This window comes from Hirundo rustica, chromosome 3 (assembly GCF_015227805.2).
Source record: "Hirundo rustica isolate bHirRus1 chromosome 3, bHirRus1.pri.v3, whole genome shotgun sequence".
Classification (NCBI taxonomy): domain Eukaryota; kingdom Metazoa; phylum Chordata; class Aves; order Passeriformes; family Hirundinidae; genus Hirundo; species Hirundo rustica.
In genome coordinates this window covers 29,829,514-29,849,898 of record NC_053452.1, presented here as the reverse complement: position 1 = coordinate 29,849,898, position 20,385 = coordinate 29,829,514, and the positions used below count along the sequence as shown (strand labels likewise).

General features: G+C 46.3%; 1 long non-coding RNA gene across 1 annotated transcript; it reads right to left on the bottom strand.

The window, feature by feature from the left end:
- Nucleotides 1-10,668: 10,668 nt before the first annotated feature.
- LOC120750794 (uncharacterized) lies at nucleotides 10,669-15,204 on the bottom strand. The gene is made up of 3 exons (XR_005700151.1): nucleotides 15,010-15,204; nucleotides 12,345-12,496; nucleotides 10,669-10,815 (listed from the first exon to the last, which is right to left on the bottom strand). It is a non-coding gene; the product is annotated as an uncharacterized LOC120750794 (long non-coding RNA).
- Between the last annotated feature and the right edge of the window lie 5,181 nt (nucleotides 15,205-20,385).

Genomic DNA, 20,385 nt, shown 5'->3' with positions numbered 1-20,385 from the left:
GTGCATAGCAGCACTTTACTCTGCAAGTGAACGATATCAGGATTACCATCTTGCGAAGGAAAAGGGTGAGCCAAGTATTTAATGGTTCCCTAAAATAAACTCCAAATCCACCCCTATACACAGGGCTGAAATCCTGCTCTGAAATCAATGCCACCATGAATGAGTTTACATTGAACACATGGCTCTTGGCTGATGTCCTGTCACCCCCTAACTCATGAGGAGATTCCTGTAGGGACCTGTGAGAGCATCTGATTGAAAGTATCAGTCCGAGTTGTGGAGGATTCAGCCTCTTACACATGTAGTGTTGGCTGATGGCTGCTGGAAGGAGCTACAGATTTCATGGCACGAGGTTTTCAGCTCTCCTTGGTTGCTCTGAGTCAGCCCAATATAACTGATTTTGTTTGACTCGGTCCTTCACAGCTGGTCTCTCAGCATCTGCTCTCTGTGTTCACATCTGCAGCGCTGTCTGAAACAACACCTTTTGGGATTTGTGTGCTGTCATTTTCTGTTGTTTCTTGCAAATTTCTGCTAATGACAGCGGCTGAGTTTCTCTTTATGGGCCTTTTTTTCCTTGGTGCATTTTGTTTGCTTGTTTACACTCAGCAGGGATGAAGACACAGAAGGTGCTCTGACGCTAGGAAGAAGCCCCCACTTTGATGCACAAACCATGTTTAAATCCAGATTTTTGGCTCAACTGCCTGCTTCAAATCCATGTAGGATTCTCAGCTACAGGGTGATGATCTGTTTCAACCACATTAAAGAGACAGAGGAGAGCATGAAATTCACATTCAAATCCCATGATTGAAAATCTCATTAATACCTTGAAATAATTTTTTTTTTTTTTTCCTTAGACACCAAACTTGGATGCCAGCTGATCCCTGAAGCTTTGTGTTATGAGGGGCAATGAAGTACACTATGGAAAAACCAGTCACCTGGAGCATCCCAAAATCTTGACTTAGAGCTCAGCTATTTCTCAAGGACTTAGAGAAGCCTCTATTTCCCAATCAACCCCAGGAGCTTTAAGATTTCTAATGACTCCAGGAGAAGTCTGGTCTCCTAATGTGTCAGGAGGCACAACAGGAGCAAGGCTGAGTCTGCTCACTTTATTCACCCTCTGAAGTGATACCAAGGAGCCCTGGTTCCTGTAAGCCCAGCACAGTGTGAGCACCTGCGCAAGTACCACCCCTGTGAGCCAGGAAAAAAATCATGGAAGGATTTCAAGCAGTACCTCTTCATATCAGGTTAGACTACTGAGCCGTGGTTTGAAGTAGTCAGGCAGTGACCCCTCCCCGAAGTGCGCCTGCCATCCCAATGTTAAATTAATTCCATTTACTACTGAGGATACGTAAGACTCACAGACCATCATGGTATCAGAGCACCACAGATGAAAACTCCCTTCAAAGAGAAAGTATTGTGTAACTAAGTCAGGACATAGTCCAAGCACTCTTTAATGACAGGTGAGACTTAATACCATACTTGCTGTACAGAGAGCAGAGGAAGAAAGAATTAGGAGCTCAGGGAAGCTGGTTTTTATCCTGCATCATGGGTGATTACTTTTGTTTTATCTTGTGCAGCTCAAGTTGTCACAGAGCATCTGCTCTTTATCAAAGTCTGGCCGAGCCTGAGTGGCTTTCTGCAAGAGTCCCACTGGACAGTGCTATACTGCTGAGGCAAATAGTTGTGTTACAACTTTTGTCTTCCTTCAATTCCATTCAGCCACTACTTGTGTTTATATTATTGCCTAGTGTCAAATGGGCCATAAGAATGCCCCCCATTATGTATAAAATTAAACACGTTGGAGAACAACTCAGATATAATCCTTTGAATTATCCGCAGTGGGAGTCTGGACCAATGCACTTCTGCACACAGCTGAAAGGAGAAGTAGCCTTTTTCACTCATCCCAAGACGCCATTAATCTTCTCCAAAAGGAGCAGCCATTATTTTCTAGAATGTGCAGTGGGTTTGGGCAGCAGGACTTTGGCACTTTTCTTTAAAAAGAGCATAATTTTCAGAGAGTCCTCAACACCTACCAGCTAAAAATCCACTATCTATTATGGGATTGTCAATTTTAGACACCAAAATAGAGGTCTTTAAGGACCTCGAAGTATCTGAATATTTTGATTGGAAGATTCAACAAACTAAGGACACTGATGTTCTATCATATGCTGATCACAGTCTGAAGTGGCTTCCTCCGGGAAAATGTGTTTGTCAGCATTATTTTCTTCTTTGCCTCTTAGTCAAGTGTCAGTGAAGTTTTTGCGAAGTACTTCTCTGCGAATATGAGACTAGATGGACCATTAGATAAGGCAATCATTTGGTCAGTAGGTAAATAGACAGACGTTTGTGTTGAGGCTGTGAAATGTAACTCTGTAATGTGTTTCTCAAATGTCAGTACAGCCCTCTCACTTCCAGTCTCCCTTCTAGCTTTTCAAGATCATGTTGAAAATGGCCTTTCAGAGCCTCAAGAAATATTTTCTTATGCACCTCACAGCACTGCCTTTGCAAATGCAAAGTACTGTATGCCATGCTACATTTATGCACTTCAGGTTTGATAGATGAGGGATGCTAATGGAATGTAAACTATCAAATTAAAAACTTTCATATTAGGGACGCCAACAGTGTTTGCTGTACCTAGCAAAGTGAGATGGTGCTTGCAATTTTTCTCTGCTTTTTAATATGATGCAATATGCACACTCTTGTATGTCACTTCTTTAAAAAGGCAAATGTACAATTTTAATGAGGAGGCGTTCCAGAATCACAAGAAACTGAATTAGTTTTACATTGAACAGATCCATTATGCAGTCTGCAGAAACTGCCAGATTATTATGCACTTTGCACAAACCTTAAGCCTGATTTTCCTCTTCCCACCTGTGTCAGCTTTCCTCTACTCACACATCTTTCATTTCAGTAGAGGTACCTTGCCCTTGCCCTGCAATAAGATAGAACATGGCAGGGGAACTGGAACCACCTCTCACACCCAGTGCCCTTCCCTGGACGTGACAGGGACCGCAGAGGAGTCAGAGGAAGACCAGTGTGCTGAATGGATCTGAGCTAGAGCCTTAGCCCAGGAATGCCAGTACCAGCACCCAGCACCTCTCAGCTGAGCCCATGCAACCACATCCCCACTTGTGAGGAGCCTGGATAGAAGCAGACCAGGATCAGAAATGAATCTTTAGACAGGGCCTGTGGCTGATATCTCACATCTTCATCTGCACTGGTTTGCATCCCATTTGGAAGAAGAGAACCATGGGGAAGGTGGTAGGTGAAGAGGTAGATCCCCTCCACCTGGACCATTTGCCTGCATTCCTCTCTCGTGTTTTCATACCCTGTACAGTTTGCTGGTTACTTGTCTAGTGGAAGGTAAAAGAAGAGGAATAATAAGAGGGGATCTCTTTCAGGAAGTAATTTCCAAAGGATGTTGAGGATAGAGCTGTCTCCAATGGACGTTGTCTCTGTAAAGGATTCCCAAGATTATCTTACCATGGACTGCGAAGTGGGAAAGGAGAGTAAACATGTTTGAAGTGTGGTCAGGCACTTGTTCTTCCAGCTGTTGCTGGTGCACGTAATGCAGTTCAGAGCAGCTAACTGCAAGATTAATGGAACTGTTCAAATATTTAATCCTATAAAGGTGTTACATGGAATGCTCACTGTAGCCTGCTTGTTTTTCAGCTTGCCAGTGTGCGTGTGTGCACATGTGCTTCAACATGGGGTCAGAGTAGGGAAAGGAAAAAATAATTCCCATACAGTTACTGGTGAATAAGTGTGGCCAAACCTATTTTTTAAATGGGGCTGAGAAGCCCTGCAAGGTTTTGACAGTACAAAGGGAGGCAGTAGGTCAGAGCTGGGTTCTCCAGGTGGGTTTTGAAGGAGATATGGGCTTACAATGGGGCTTTGTTTATCTGTTCTATACAAATCATAAGGAGAGACCAGCTGTTGAAGTGAGCTGTGAAAGGGTGGGAAAGAGAGAAAGTTATAGCTCCCTCTCTCATCTCCTTGAATTTTTAGACTTCTGCTGTGGAAATATACCCCTTGTCTGAAAAGCTTCTGGTCAGTGTAGGAGATAGACACAGAAAGAGACAAATGGTCTGTCATTACCACAGGTCGCACTCTCACACTCCTCATGCAGTCAAAAACCTTCTTTCTCACCTAAAACATTCCCAGCAATTTGAATAACTTCTTAGTTCACTCCCCTGCCTGTGGTGCCCTGAAATGACTCTCCTCACTCTTTTCCTTATTCGAGTCTCATCCATCTCTTAGAAGCTTAATTGCTTCAGTCAGCATCCTAAAACAAAATGGCTTTTTCAGCCTAACAAGTGGTCTTTTTGGAGGAGCATATTGCAACACATGGGACAGATCAGCACCCACTCCGAATCTGTGGTGCTGTCAGAACGGAGAAGCAGGAATATGTCTTCTAAGGAAATAGACTTTCATGCCAACTTTGTCTGAGGGGGCAATGAAGGTCAATCCCATTGACACTGAGTGAAATGCTCACACTAACTCTTCTTGCAATGTGAGGAGGAAGAATGAGCAAGCTTACTTACTACATTTGGAATGGTCTTGTGCCAGAGCCAAGACCCCCAGGTCACATCCAACAACACATTTTCATCCAGACCCCTATGAAATACCAAAAGGTAGGAGAGATAGACTGCTGAATCTGCCTCAGACACACTGGGTTCAACCCTTCTACACTCCACACTGGCCTCTTTCCTGGGGCTGGACCAAAGCCTGCAGCCCGTCTCACATGAGGGGACCTGCTGGCCACAAGACTGCCATGGCTTTCTGATCACTGCTGACTATCAGCTGTGGACTTATTATTTGCAAAGCAACCAGCTCTTGTTTTGGACCTTGCTTCATTGCTTTTCCCATTACTGGCGCACGGCAGTTTATTGCATTTATTCTGACTCGTCATGCGCGACACAGCAGAGATTTAGGGTGACATCGCACAGCCATCCTAGGCCATCACTTACACGCTGCAAACAGCAAAATCCTCCCAGAGACAGGAAATTGCTCCTGGTGGTTAGAAGTAGCTAGGACATAAGAGAAAGTGTTTTCATCCTGAATGACTCTGGGGAGCATTTTGGTTCTCCTAATGGCTCCATGTAATAGATAAAGCCACAGACAAACAGAGATAGCACAAGACAGAAGTTTACTCGATAAAGCCCCTCCTCTCCCCTGAACTCACAAATGGGAGATTTTCCTCACAGCAAGTTTGTTTGACCTGTTGCTTTTTTCCCACAGTTTACTTGGCTCTTGCTCAGCCCAATGCAGCCAAGGCTGGACAGGCAGTCAGACCATTTGCACAGAACATCTGAAAATGCAAGGTGCAGCACAATTTGCCTTTTTCCCTATTGAAAAATTTCTGTCCAAATGGAAAAGGCAGTGACATCAGGTAATGCTAACAGGGAGAGAGGACTACATTCTCCCTCCTGTTAAGATCTCCTTTCCCAGTTGTATTTTACTGTGGATAGCCACAAAAAGAAGAGCTGGGAGAGGTTTTTATCCTCTCCCCAGCATTTTCCCAGGAGGCAGGAAACAGGTCAGGATTGCAGAATTTCAGATTGCAAAGGTACTGTAGGATGCTGTCTGCTCAAAGCTCTACTCTTAGCAGGATAACTTCAAAGATAATGCAGGATGTTCAGGGTCTTGTTCAATTGAATTTTTAATGTATCCAGTGATGGACATCCACAGATGCTCTGGGCCCTGCTTTGGTGCTGCACCATCTTCCTGGGGAATTTGTTTTTCTTTCTAAAGAAGATTTTTTTCTTGATGTAACTTGTATCCTTTTCATCCTGTTCAAATACTGTGCACTTCTGAGAAAGGCCTTGCTCTGTCTTCCCTATATCCTTTTCTAGACAGGTGAAAAGGGGTAGTAATAACCCCCTTTGCCTTCTCTTTTCCAGGCTGAACAAATCCAGTCTCTCAGCTTTTTTTATCCTGCACTCCAGCTCATTGACCATCTTGGTGGTCACTCACCCAGAGCGTTTTGTTCCATTTTGCTGATGTCTTGCACTGGGGGGATAAAATGAGATATGGTGTTTCTAGATGGTCTTCCAGACCCTGACAGTGAGAGGGGAGGGCTTTTTTGACACCCAAAAGAAACAAGGAAATCCAAGATAGATATGGGAAAGAAAATAACACCCAAGAGATGACACAGAACAAAGAGGGGTGTTACAGTTGGGTGCCGAATTACCATTTTGAAAACACATTATTCATCCTATTTATGTAAGTACAATAAATCAGTGTAAAGCCAAACAGCCAGGCAAACAGAAAGCTGCAGAGACCTCTGTGGAGGGCAGAGCAATGACAGCCAATAGCTCTTTAAATAATAATAGTGGTTTTTCCTATGGGACTCCCAGTCCATATCATTGCTATGCGCAGCATGCAAAGATAAAGTTCCCTGTGCCCCACAGATGGCTCCAATTTCTCAGATAATTGATAGCTGAAGCTCTCCTTGGGGGATCAGGTGGAGGAATGGAAAAGGAGCATCATAATGGCTGCAATTTTCATTCAGCACAAACCTGGTTTGGTTTGCACACGGGCATTAAGTTGATGGTGACTGCACTGAAGCAGCTGCCCTGAGAAGGAAAGTGAGGACTGACAGCTCAATTGAGTCCTGGATCTCCCAGCAAACAACCAGGCTTGTACCTAAGAAAAACTAAATAAGTAGCTCAGGCAAAATGACTGTGAAACAGCAAAGATCTTGATTAACTTCAGGCAAAGTAATGTATGGACTCCCCACAATGCATTTCATACCTGCATTGAAGCTGTCTTTAAAAGGAATGAGAGGATATGTGAAGAAAGTGGGATGAAAGCAGATGTAACACTAATAAATGAGTAGATCTCTTTTTCTTCACCTCTAAAGAAATGCAGCAGAGGGAAAAAAAAAAAAAAAAAAAAAAAAAAAAAAAAAAAAAAAAAACCAGAAAATACTACTACTATACTACTATACTGGTTTGAAAGAAAACCAGCGGGATATGCCAAGTCAGAACTACAATTTAATAGGAAAATTAAAATAAAGGCAGTAATACAGAAACACTGGCTTAAGCTGACAATCGGGATACAGCCTGACACCCTGTTGGTCAGAGTGTTAGTAGCAGTCCAATTAAATGGTGGCTGCAATCCTGTTGAAGTGATAGATGTGGTTGTGTTGAAGTGGGGATCCTGTAGAAGGGTCTGTCTTCCTCTGAAGGTCCAGTGGTGGTTATGTAGCTCTTGTCCTCTGGGAATCCAGTAGGTAAGGCTGCTTGTGGTATTCCAAACCCCATAATTTATCCAGGCAGGGATGCTTTGTTCCTCTCCCTGGGCAGAACATTTCACAATGGGTTGATGTAATTTTATGAGTCATGCAGCGAGATTCAATGGCCCATTAGCAGAAGATAGACCCCGGAGGGAGTTATCAGGGATGAGCCAGGGAAGAGATAAAGAACACTATCCCACCTGTTTTTAATAGCTTATGAAGGTGGTGGTAAAATACATATTCTTGGTTTCATCTTACGTTGTAACCCAAGACAACTACCCTCTTCAAGCTTCCTTATAGATTATGATGGTCTGGGCAGAGGTAGAGTGGTGGGGAGGTGGAAGGCATTTCCATCTTGGAACTACAAATCCAGAAACTACGAAGGCTTTAATGACAAAAGCTAATCTCAGAAGTGGTTTTTCTTTGTTTTGCTGTTGCAGAAGTGTGGGGTCAGCAATATGCTGCATGAGGCAACACATACAGTGGAAACCAGGATAATTCTTTGCTCCACCAACTGGCAAACTCAAGCAGAGATTTTCATTGTTGGTTTTTGTTTTCTTTTGTGGTACACTTGATTTCTTTTCCAGTGAAAGGGGAAAATATGGTAGGTGGATCCATCGCAATCCTAATGCCAGAAAGGTTGCCAGTTTTAATTGCTCAGACATTTTAGCGGTCCTCAGGAGTACACAGGCACATTGATGCAAAGAGATGAGGCAGGTAACAGGATGGAGGAAAACAGCACAGGCTCAGACTCCTGAGGTGGTGAGGTGACTTGCCCAAGGCCATTTGGACATTTGTGTCAGAGACAGACCTGAGGACTGGAGCCCTCAGCCCCCAGACGTTTCCTTAATCACAAGACCCAGGTTCTTGCTAAGTGAACAACAAGCCAGGCAGGTGTTTTTTCCTTTTTCCAGCCCACACGTAATAAGTGACGGACGGGGTCGCACCCTCCCCAGGATGGTGTCATGAGATGGGGAGAGCACAGAGCCTGCCCAGACACCCTCTGCCCATGCCAGGTCTCAGCCTCTCAAGCAGGCAACATGATGAGGACAGAGCAAGACTACAAGGCTGTGGGGGAATGTCTCAGGTGCAGACTGGGGAATGTGAAGAAGGGGCTGCTTGAATTGCAGATTGGGTGTGCAAGACAAGACAGCTTGGCCTTTGAAGCAGACACAGTGCCCGACTGGCAGAGCTGTCACTGCAGTTCAGGTAGACTACAGGAGTTCACTGGGTCACACTTTGAAAGAAGGCAAATGCTACGGGAATTGTTTGCCTGAATATTTAACTCTGCAGCTGTGCATGCAATTAAACACCCAGATATCTGAGTAACCCCTGGCTCAAGCAGTCATGCCTCCACATTTAAAGATGTCAGCAATTACAGGTCTGTGCAGTGGTGGCACAAGGAGAAGAAAGCTAATCGATGTTAGCAGAACTAAGACTAGGTAAACAGGTATTCCCAATTCCCTTCCACTCCCTCCAGTCCTCCCAAAAGCCTGTCGTCCAGTAGGAAATAGTTCAACAGTTGCTAAATCTCTCTCTTGGCCAAACTACTTGTTCTAGTTCATCTTTTTATTGGAGGGGCAAGCTGTGTTGGAATGAAACATAATAGATAATTAGATCGTATTATTCTCCTCTCCCACTTTCCCAAAAAGAAAGAGAGTGCCTTTACACTGAATTATCATTTCCTACTCTCTTCAGATCTCACACACTTCAGAGACTTTCTTGCTGAATGAATCCCTGGAAAACATCACCTCATTCTGGTTGCAGTGGCACTATTGTTACAGTGACAATGCAGCAGCTGGGTGTGGAGGTTGAGGTCACACTCCTTCACTTCTGGAAGAAGTGGGTGATTGTTAACCAGCCTGAGAAGGAACTTGCACATGTGGGAGGTTGCACCAGCAGCAGGTCTTGTATCACCACTGGGCACAAAGGTTGGCAGGCGGCATCAGCTCGCAATCATGCCCGTACATGTTATTCAACACCCAGCAGAGTGACCTCAATTTGCCACAAAAAATAGCAGTAAAATCCGATAGAGAGATTTCTGAAGAATTTAGAGGGATGATGAGAAGAGCAGCATGTTTCTCTGACCCCTTATGACCTTTACAGCTACAGTCTTGCTGTGCATGTTTTGTCCATTGAAAATGGAGAGGCTGATCTGACACTCCACCAATTCTAAAAAAAAAAAAAAACAAACCAAACCAAAACAAAAAAAGATTCACCCAAGAATGTCTCCTGGGTTTACATTTTTCTCAGCTTTTCTGAAGGAAAAAAAAAAAAAATATTAGCAAATGTTTTATTTGTTTGTTTGCCGAAACCATTTGCAGAACATTATTTTCCTGGCTAGAACCATTGTAAAGCATGGTCAAAGGGCTCCTGGGAAAGGCAGCAGGGGTGAGCTGTGCCACACTGCACGGAGCAACTGAAGATACTCACTGCAGGCAGGGGTACAGAGAGGGGCACCAGCATCCCAGGAGGATGCCAGGGAGTGGGAGCCAGTGGGAGCCAAGACTGTTGTGACTGCTGCTCCAGTGAGCAAGGGGACAGATATACTGAAGACCAAGAGAGGCAGAAGGAATCTTCTGACAGTGGGAGGAGAGAGGCTTCTGCTAAGAGGGATGAGTATGATTAGACAGGAGGAAAGTGAAGGCAAAATTCAACAGGCTCAAGACAATGGAGAGCACATATAGGTCACTACAGGAAACCGGTGCAGAAGATGACAAAAGCTTTCTCTTTGGGTACAAATTTCAACCACAGAACAAACAACAGGGGGACTGATGGGACTCAATATAATCTGAGCCTTTCTAAATGTCCTTGCCCCGTTCAGAACCTTTCACATACCACCAGCCTTTAAATTTCACTTATACGTGCAGGAAGTTGATTATAGGAATCGGATGACCCCAGACTAATAGTTGTCTGTGGTGGCTTATGGGAAAGGATCACAAGGCAAGTGAGCTACTGCAAGAGAGACAGCAACATCACAAAGTCAAGTGGAAAAAATAGCCAAATATCAAGTGTCTGATGCAGAGAGAGGTTCAATAACAAAAAAGAAGATTAACAAGTGCAGAGGAGTTTTGTACTCAGCAGCTGGATATCCTGCTTGCATGAGAATTCCCATTAGGGCAGAGCAAAAGTTCTGGTGGTCCTGTAAATCAAGGCTTCCTGAAACCTGGACACTTCTTGTCTGCACAAACTTCTTGGACTTGTTCTCCTGGTCAGGTATAGTCTATTGTGATCATTTCCATGTTCTGTCCCAGTCAAAGCTCAGAAGATAAGAATAAAATGAAGGGAAAAAAAACTTAATTCATATAAATGCGAAAAAGCCTTATTGAATTTTTTATTTATTTTTGAGTTTCCTTTTTATTTTGGCCCCGTGTTAGAAGGAATGTCTTAGAAGGAATATTTTTGCTCCCCTTTATCCAGGCTGGCTTGTCCATCTGCAGAAAGCACCACTGGTGGCTGCAGCTCCCCTCACAGCATTCCAGCTTTAGTTCTGACTAACTGGCTGGTCAGCAGCTGCACAAAAATGTTAATTCTCTTTTCCAAAATGTCTCTGTAGGTCAGACACTCCATGCAGGAAGCTAGAAGTACATGAAAAAAACAAGGAGATAGTCTTTTTCAGGAATCTGGAGGGAACAGAACGCCAATATTGTCTGTATGCTTAATCTTGCCAAAATCCTCTTTTTTTAAAGATAGACTTGGCTAGCGTGTGAGGCTGGTGGAGGAAGCACCAGAGTACTTAGAGAGAAAATACTTAAGGGAAAAAAAAAAAAAAAAAAAGAAAAAAAAAAAAAAAGTCGGGGGAAGAGTAGATCTGGAGTGAGGAAGGGAGAGGAAGGGAGAGGAAGGGAAAAGATCTTCAAACAGACTTATTCAGTGTGTGGTATAATTAGAAGGAAAAGGAGCCAGTAGCCCTGGCAGTCTTTGTCCCATGTGAATCCTTAGTCCAGTAGTTCACTGCTGCAGCAGTCTCACTCTGCAGTCGTAGAAAAATACTCTGCATTCTCTGAAGTGTTATTATTGGCTCTGCCTAGGAGATTGCTGGGTGCTCCGGATCTCACAGCTTTGGCAGCACTCAGTGCCACACAGCCCACACCTATAACTTCTTTACAACTCAGTGTCCCCATGCGTAAATAGGAATAACAGTGTCTCCCACAGTGGAGTGAGAAAAATTATCTACTACAAATACATAACAATTATAAAAAAGAACAGAAGACAAAAAAGGTCTTCAAAATCAACATGCTATAGGCCAAAACAGAGTAATCTTAGTTTTCTGAGATCTGGACAACATAACAAAGTCAAACTACTGGAAAACTATTTGACCATTTATAGGACTGTTCATTCATGTAGTGTACAGGGATAGTCCCCAGTGAGCCTTGTCATGTCACCTTGAATTATGAGGGATATGAGCTTAGCTCCATGGGATCAGCAAGCAGAGCAAGAAATTGAAGTCTCAATCATGCTTGCTGAAGGAGTAAAAAAATCCTGCTCTCTATTACCTGCTGCTGGAGACAAGGCACAGGAGCAGGAAGAAATAATAGGGCAGAGGAGGAATGCAGGACAGCGAACAGCAATAAGAACTCCAAACCACTGGGACAGACTCTCCTCCAGGGCAGGCTGACTCAGGGGACAAATGCCTTCTTGCAGCTCATGGCTGAAGCTAGCACAGGTTTCATGACTTACACCCCGATGGACCTGGGCTGCAGTGCCAGCCAGCAGGAGGAGAATACTCACTGCTGGCGTAGTGACAGCTTAAGAATGTAAGTAGCTCTGTGAAAAATACTTTTCTGTAATGCTGATGAAAAGATCTGCATATGATGAGCTGGCCAGAGTACTTTTAAATTTAGCATTTTTACTGAAGAGCAGTGTTTTTCCAAAGTTAAAACATTCACATGAAAACATTAGCTGTAATTAAGGATCTCTTTCACAAGGAAGATCTCTGAGAGGCAGGTGGGACCAGCTCATCAGAATAGGAAATGAACTCCAGCAGAAAAAGAAAAATACCTTTATATGCTTTTCTGGTGTGAGAAGAAATGTTCCTACACAGTTCTGGTATGATGGATAAAGTATTCACAGAGCTTTATTTTCACTCAGAAATAAAGAACTTTACCTTTGAGATATTGCAGGTGGCCTCGAAACAGCCTTTTCCATCTTTAACTGCCTTTACACACAAATCCATATACATCTTAAACTCAGTGCCTCATATTCATAGGACAAGCCACAGAATATCAGCAAAGAACCAGCCTTCAGTGATTACAAGGCCTGTGGGGATAACCAAGCTGTAGTAAATTATATTAATAAGAACCACAGGTAGTTATGTGCAAGAATAACAATTCCCTAAGACAGAAAATATAAGACGGACTATAAGAAACTGAAATTTAGGGCTGAATTTGTGGACAGCTGTTGCTCACAACTGCCAGCTGCTTATAGCATTAAAAATGAAGCCCAAAAATCATGACAGAGCCACCAGGTCTTGGAAAAACCTACTGCAAGTGGGTTTCAAAGCACTGCTTGCTGGAACCATTGTTTTTCTTAGGAATTCTGGACAATTCAAAACATTGTAGTTTTTATTTCAGGGTAAAGGTTACTTTGGCATGGAAAACCCTTTCCCCCACTCATTTTTTATATGCAAATAATCTTAAATATCTCCAAGATCAAACAATCACATAGGTAAAGGCATGTGGTGTGTAGATGCTGGTGGCTACTCCTAAAGCCCTCCTTACAACACCTCAGGCCCTGAGTCACAGAATCACAGAATATCTGGGTTGGAAGAGACCTTCAAGATCATCAAGTCCAAACCATGCCCTAACACCTCAACTAGATCATGGCATCAAGTGCCACATCCAGTCTTTTTTTTAAAGACGTCCATGATGGTGACTCTACCACCTCCCTGGGCAGACTGTTCCAGTACTTTATCACTCTTTCTGTAAAAAACTTTTTTCCTAATATCCACCCTATATTTCCCTTGATGCAGCTTGAGACTGTGTCCTCTCGTTCTGTCAGTTGCTGCCTGGAGAAAGAGACCAACCCCCAGCTGTCCACAACCACCCTTCAGGGAGTTGTAGAGAGTGATAAGGTCACCTCTGAGTCTCCTTTTTTACAGGCCAAACAACCCCAGTTCCCTCAGCCGTTCCTCACAGGGTTTGTGCTCCAAGCCCCTCACCAGTCTCGTTGCCCTCCTCTGGACACGCTCAAGCATCTCAACATCCTTCCTGGACTGAGGGGCCCAGAACTGGACACAGCACTCAAGGTGTGGCCTCACCAGAGTCAAGTACAGGGGAGGAATGACCTCCCTGCTCCTGCTGGCCACACCATTCCTGATCCAGGCCAGGATGCCATTGGCCCTCTTGGCCACCTGGGCACACTGCTGGCTCATGTTCAGCTGCTGGCACCAGCACCCCCAGGTCCCTTTCCTCCTGGGCACTGTCCAGCCACACCATCACCAGCCTATAACGCTGCAGGGGGTTATTGTGGCCAAAGTGCAGGACTCAGCACTTGGACTTACTAAACTTCAACTTGTTAGACTCTGTCCATCCATCCAGCTATTCCAGATCTCTCTGCAGAGCCGTCCTACCTTCCAACAGATTGACACACACTCCCAGCTTAGTGTCATCTGCAGATTTACTAATGAAAGACTCAATACCCTCATCCATGTCATCAATAAAAATATTGAACAGCACTGGCCCCAGCACAGACCCCTGAGGGACACCACTGCTGACTGGCCCCAGCTGGATGCAGCACCGTTCACCACCACTCTCTGTGCCTGGCCATCCAGCCACTTCCTAACCCAGCACAGAGTGCTCCTGTCCACACCACGGGCTGCCAGCTTATCCAGGAGTGTGCTGTGGGAGACAGTGTCAAAGGCTTTGCTGAAGTCCAAATAGACAACATCCACAGCCCTTCCTGCATCCACCAGGCAGGTCACCTGGTCATAAAAGGAGATCAGGTTGGTCACACATGACCTACCTCTCCTAAACCCATGCTGGCTGGGCCTGAGGCCCTGGCCATCCTGTAAATTCTGTGTGATGACACTCATTATAAACTGTTCCATTATCTTGCCAGGTACTGAGGTCAGGCTGACTGGTCTGTAATTACCAGGATCCTCCCTCCCACCCTTTTTGTGAATGAGTGTCACACTGGCCAGTTTCCAGTGAGCCAGGACTGTTGGTAAATGATGGGGAGTGGCTTTGCAAACTCATCTGCCAGCTCCCTCCTCACCCTGGGATGGATCCCATCTGGGCCCATAGATTTATGACTCCAACAGGTGGGAAAAAAATGAGCCCAACTTTTACCAGTATTACATTTTAAGAGATGGGAATTGCATCTTTTTCTTCTTTTATACACTCCCTCAAGATTTCTGCAGCATATGGGCACTGCAGCATCCAAGGGTTGCAGTGATGGCAATGCCTTTGTCCGACTGGTCTCTGCTGGGAAATCACATGAAAAAGAGCACTAAGTCATGGTTAAGAAGTGCTGCTAGAGGACCGGGAGCTAAATGCTGTGAAGGCTCTGAAGTAATGCCAGCAGAACAATTCTAGTAGATGTAAGGTCATGACAAGAAGAAAGGAAGCTGCTCAGTAACTGAAGTCGTGTACTGACTACATTGCAAGGAGTTTTTCCCGCAAATTTTCCTACAATGTACTTTTCTTCAAAAGGTGCCAATAATCCTCTCTTTGCTACAAGGTGGAGTAGTAAGCATTATTATCCGCTCAAGTACCATTAGTTCCCAAACACCTATCTGGAGAAAAAGGTTGGCAATAAATGCAAACGCTCACCTTTGAAAATACCGTCCTTGGTGTCTGCTCAAATACCTCTCACAGAAATGCAGCTTCCAGCAGAAAGGTATTAAGAAACCCCAACACCTGAAGAGGCACTCCTAGCATGAGGAGGTTGCCCAGTACTTCAGTCACAGCCTCACCAAGGAACTGCCTGTGGGAGGTGTCCCCAGGAGCTGCCCAGCAGCAGCAGTCCCCAGTGTGCTCCTTGGCTCACGGCTCGAGCAGCTCTTCTGTGTTCTTTCTCTGCAGAGAGAGCACAAGTTGCAGTCTGATAAACCAAACCTGCTCAAAGCCAGTGCACTATTACTATCTCAACTATTTAGCTTAATTTTTCCTCTTTAATCCTCTTAACTATGTTCACTAATTCAGCTTTTAATCATAATCCTATTTGTGTAGATACTTTTTATATAACCAGCATTCCCCTGCTAATATATCAAGTTCTCTAAAATACCTTTCTACTCTACCTCAATAGCTCTCTTCAATCCTAATGACTTCTATCTCTTCTGCTTCAGTTCTGCAACCCTATTATTATTATTAGATCCAGGAGTCTCTTGCCAGTTCCTTTCTATCAGTGTTTCTGCTGCGAGCGCCTCTGTAGGCTCAGCCCTGCAGCATGAGAGGCTGTTGGAGACACTTCTACATGGAATCCAAAATGTTTTCAGCCCAGGAAGCCCATTAAAAACATTACTGTTCATCTGAACATGCAGTAGAGGGGCCAGCATCGAGGATGGAAGCCCCCCGAGGAGCGCTGAGCGCTGCACCGAGATGGGAGCAAGGGGGCACACGGGCATGCCTGAGGAAGCAGGAGGACACAGCCTTGAGCTGACAAGCAGGCTCGGCCTCACCCATCGCCACTTTTCCTTGAAATCAGGTCAAAGAAATGTTAAAGAAGAGTCTGATGGACTATTACAGAAGGCCCCATTCAGGGAGGTTACCCCATGCACAGCAGGTCCTGCACATGGTGGAAACTCAGAGAAGGGCTCCCACACAGGTGGGAAAGCAACAACACCCTTTCACAGGGAGAGGGGTAAAAGAGTGGAGGTACTTCCATGGAGATGTAGTAAGTGAGGAATGAGAGCAGCATCACCAGCAGAGCAGAAGTGGAAGAACTTCAGAAGTGATGCAGAGAAGAGAGAGAATCATGGAAAATAACCTGAAAAGACTTATAGTTCTCTTCACTCTCTGCAGGGAGCAATACTTGTATATACCCTCAGAAAAGCCAGACAGAAATAGAGCACATTCCTGGAGACATCATTTAAAGGAAAAAATAGAAATTCCTTTTTAGAAAACAGCTCCAGGACATTATCTGTTGCTCAAATAGTACTTTTCATTTAAAGTGAAGTGTGTAATTTTGCTCACATCATAATTAAGAAAAAAAAATAATAATTTGCTTCACCGCCTCCACAATTCTTTTCCTTTGCACTGTTTTATCTGGCTAGAAATTAAAAGAAAAAAAAAAAAAAAGAAAATTAAGGAGGAGACATAACTAGCCACAAGCCCTCAAACAGTACATCTCATTAAATCACAAGACCCCACCCCCCATGAGTGAATGAGCTCTCTGCACTTACTTCAGGAGACTGAAGAGTCTCTGGAAATCTGAGCCAAGGTTTCAACATCTGGAGGCCACCATGCCCTTATTGCCATCTGTGGAAAGCACCTAGTCTGCTGCCACAGGGGTAGCACGACCTCAAGCAGAAGCTCCTGACATCCACCACCCTGTCACATCCACATTCCCAGTGCAGCCCTCTCTGATCCTCAGAGCTGTAATCTCAGAACCACCAGTATTGTGAGAGGTTGCTCTCTATCCATAACGTTCAGCTCAAGCAAGCAGTTTGGAAACCATTCCTAGAAGCCAGTCCCACGTCACTGTTTAATACTGAGACTCGTCTGCAGTGCAGCAATAGTGTAGAAATATGCCTCTTCCTGCTGCTGAGGACTCCAGGACGGTGTAGATTAATGTAGACGAGAGATCTCTGAAGTTGGGTTTTAGAAGAAGGGGTTTATTGTATAAGATGGGAGGCCTTGCTCAGAGCCGCCAGGCGCAGCTGAAGCATGGCCTTGGAAGGTGGGGGTAGTGAGAGATAAGGAAATTCCAAGAGCAAGATGCAAGAGGTAAACAAAGAGATAAGAGGAGAGAAGGGACAGAAGAAACAGAGAAGAGGCAGAAGAAGAGAAGAGAAGAAACAGAGAGAGGCCCACTCTCGCAGCCCCCTGATAAGGGGTCTCGAGGTGGGCTGTAACAGGGTTGTGCCAATGGGGTTACAGATACTTGATACTTCAGGGGGGTGTTACAAGTGTGGGATAAATCATACATTGGGGGTTGTTTTCCTAGGCATCCAGCAGCTAGGACATCTCAAACATCAAAACTTACTTTCAATTCTATCTCAGTTACACGTTTCACATTCTCAGAATCTAAGCAATCATATTTATAGGGCTTTCTGGCTTCATCCTTCCCAACATCTCCCCCGTTCTTATTAACAACTAAAACACTAGATACTGTCTTACTCATTACTTTTTGCACACACTGAAGTATGCAGGGAACCGCTACTAAAACTACAATTACTACTATTAAAACAATCAAACCTATCTTACAAAGTTCCTTTAGCCAAGGTGCAAAGCTCATACCATCAAAAAAATTGTCTAGCCAAGATGGGTCATCTATTGTAATTTGGCCAGCTAAATCTCTCAATTCTTGCAATTGTTTGTGAATGGAAACAGAGTGATCAGATAAATTCATGCAGCACAAACCTTCAAAATCTTTTGGAAAAGGTACTCAAACTAAACAGGTTTTTCAGGGCTTCTGTCAGATAGACAGATGGTATCAGAGCCTACAGACTTGGCTAAAACAACTCAGACATTCATCTTTGGTTGACTTAGGTAAAGCTTCACTACAAAAACTAAAACAAAAGAACAAAAGTAACATGCAAATAATAAAACTCCAGTCTTTTCTTGGGCTGCTTTTGGCGGATCATCTTCTCTTGATGATTCTGCGCAGCTCAGGTCTGGGTGCTTGCTTCTTGGTTTGCAGAAGTACTGGCTGATGTGGGTGTGTCAGCGGGCTTAGATGTGTGGTACAGCTTCACTGTTCTTCACTGGGACCCACTTGAGTCCTCTTTCTGTGGAGGCAAATGCAAACCTCTTCCCCCATGTTACAGGATTATATGGTCTTTCTAACTGTCTTGATTTTAAATTTTTAATTGAAACTGGGGGGTGTACTTTCAGTTTTACCTTTTTAGTGTTCAAGAAATGTCTGTAAATGTGAGGGTGAGGCTCTTTTGCAGAGCTGTTCAGAAAATTATAAACATACTGAGCTTTCTTCAATCTCTTTTGAGGTGTAGCTTGGGCTTTCACCCTTTTCACTTGACTTAAAATGAGTTTTAGGGTTTGGCGTGTTCTTTCTAGGGTATTTTTCAGCAGTTCTTTATAATATGAAGAGCAGATGCCACTGTCCTTTATCACTTTTCGCAATTCTTTCATGTCTTGAGATGGGATAGGTGTCCATGTTCTGGGACCTCCGGCTTGCTGGCTGAATATCACAGGCATGGCTAGAGGATTTAGATTTTCTTCTTTGCAAATTTCTCGTGTGACTTCATGCCAGTCTGTCAGTTGAAGGTCATCAGAACATTTCTGGGGACCTTCCAAAATCGGGATTGGTGGTGGTGGATCCTCAGATTTGAGAGAGTTGGCAGCCGCAAGGGCAAAAGCAGTTCTCTGTCTGTCCTGTATTTGTTAAAGTGGCTGTCACATTCCATCCTCCCCCTTCTCGTTGCAAGGCTTGTGTGCCAAGCTGTGGTTCTGTCATGCTTGGGCACGATGCAAGATGCGGCGGCAAAGGCAGGGATGCAGGAGGCACAGGCAGGAATGCAGAAGGCACAGAGCCTGTCAGTGAAGACATCTGAGAAGAACTTGAAGCTGCGGGAGGAGTCGTCAGGCATGAAGCTGTTACAGTAGCACGTAGGTCTGGCGGTGGAAGAGGCGCGGAAGGATACATATAAGTCGCTGTAGAATCGTGTTGCTGTTGTGCTGTGTGCAGGGTCGTGGACGGGGGAGGGGCTGCTGAAGGCTGTGGTTGTGCAGAAACTGCTGAAGTCTGTGGCGTCGGGGGCTGTGCAGCACGCGCGGCAGTGTGGACTATTTGCGATGGCACTGTAACAAGTTCCGGCTGAGCGTAGGTTTCTGCATGGGGCTGTATCACAGGCGGTGACGCGGCCGGGCGCGTTGGCGCGAAATGCGAATGCGCTGCGTGCACAGGGTTGGCGTAGGAAATCATCACGGCGGCGGGCTGCATGGGGCGCGCGGGACGCGGCGGGGGCGCGGGAGCCGCAGCAGCGGTAGTTTCAGGGGCCGCGGGAGGGAACGCGAAGGAGTCTGCGGGCACAGGACACGCAGGGGCTGCGGCAGGGGGCAGCGCAGCGAACCCGGTGGCGGCCGCGGCGTCTGGTGCAGCCGCTGCTCCGGCAGGGACGGGGGGGGCGGGGTAGAACACACCGCGGAGCAGGGACTGGGCTCGCATGGCCATCCGCCGTCTGTGCCGCGGGAATGAGCTGCTCATAGCTTGCGGGCAGGGCTGGGACACGCCGCGGAGTCGGGACAGGAACGGCCTGCAGCATCCGCCGCGGTGCGGGGCTGGGGCACTGTGGCAGAACACGCGGCGGGGTGGTGGGCATTTCCGCGTTAGTGTGCGCAAGGGGAAGTGCAGGCACAGCCGGTACCAGCGCCGGTGGCACCGCGGGCGCCGACACCGCTGCAGCCGGCACCGCCGGCTCATAGAAAGGCAGCGGCGGCGAGGCAGCGGCTGGCACGGGCGAGAGCGGTGGCACCGCCAGCGCCTCATCGGCTGCTGCGAGGGGGGCTTGTGCCGCTTGCAGGAGGGTCGCTGCCTGTGTGTGAAGGACGCCGGCAACGGCCGCGGCTACAGCTGCAAAAGCCGTGGCCGGCGGAGCGGCGGGACCCGCGGGGGGGAGGGGGAGTACAGCCCGAGCCGCGGGGTGAGGAGGGTGCGGGGCTGCCGCCGTGCCGGCAGCGAGAAGCGCCGCCGGAACGCTGTCAGTGGGCGGGCTCGAAGGGGCAGAGACGGGGACGGGGCCCGGCACACTGGAGCGAGGGGAGGGGGCCCCGATAAGAGGAATTCCATCCGTGAACGGGACCGAGGGCGCGGTGGGAGGGGCCGCAGGGTCCGGTGGGGGCGGTGGGGCCGAGGGAACGGGTGCCGCGGCCACGTGGGTGGGGGATGGGTCCGCGGCGCTCGGCGGGGCCGCGGGTGCTGAAACCGCGTGGCGCGGAGGGGGGGAGGGGGGCGGTTTCTGCTGCAGACCCGCGGCCATGCGGACGGGATCTCCGGGAGCGGGGTGACTAGATGTCGTGGCTGCAGAG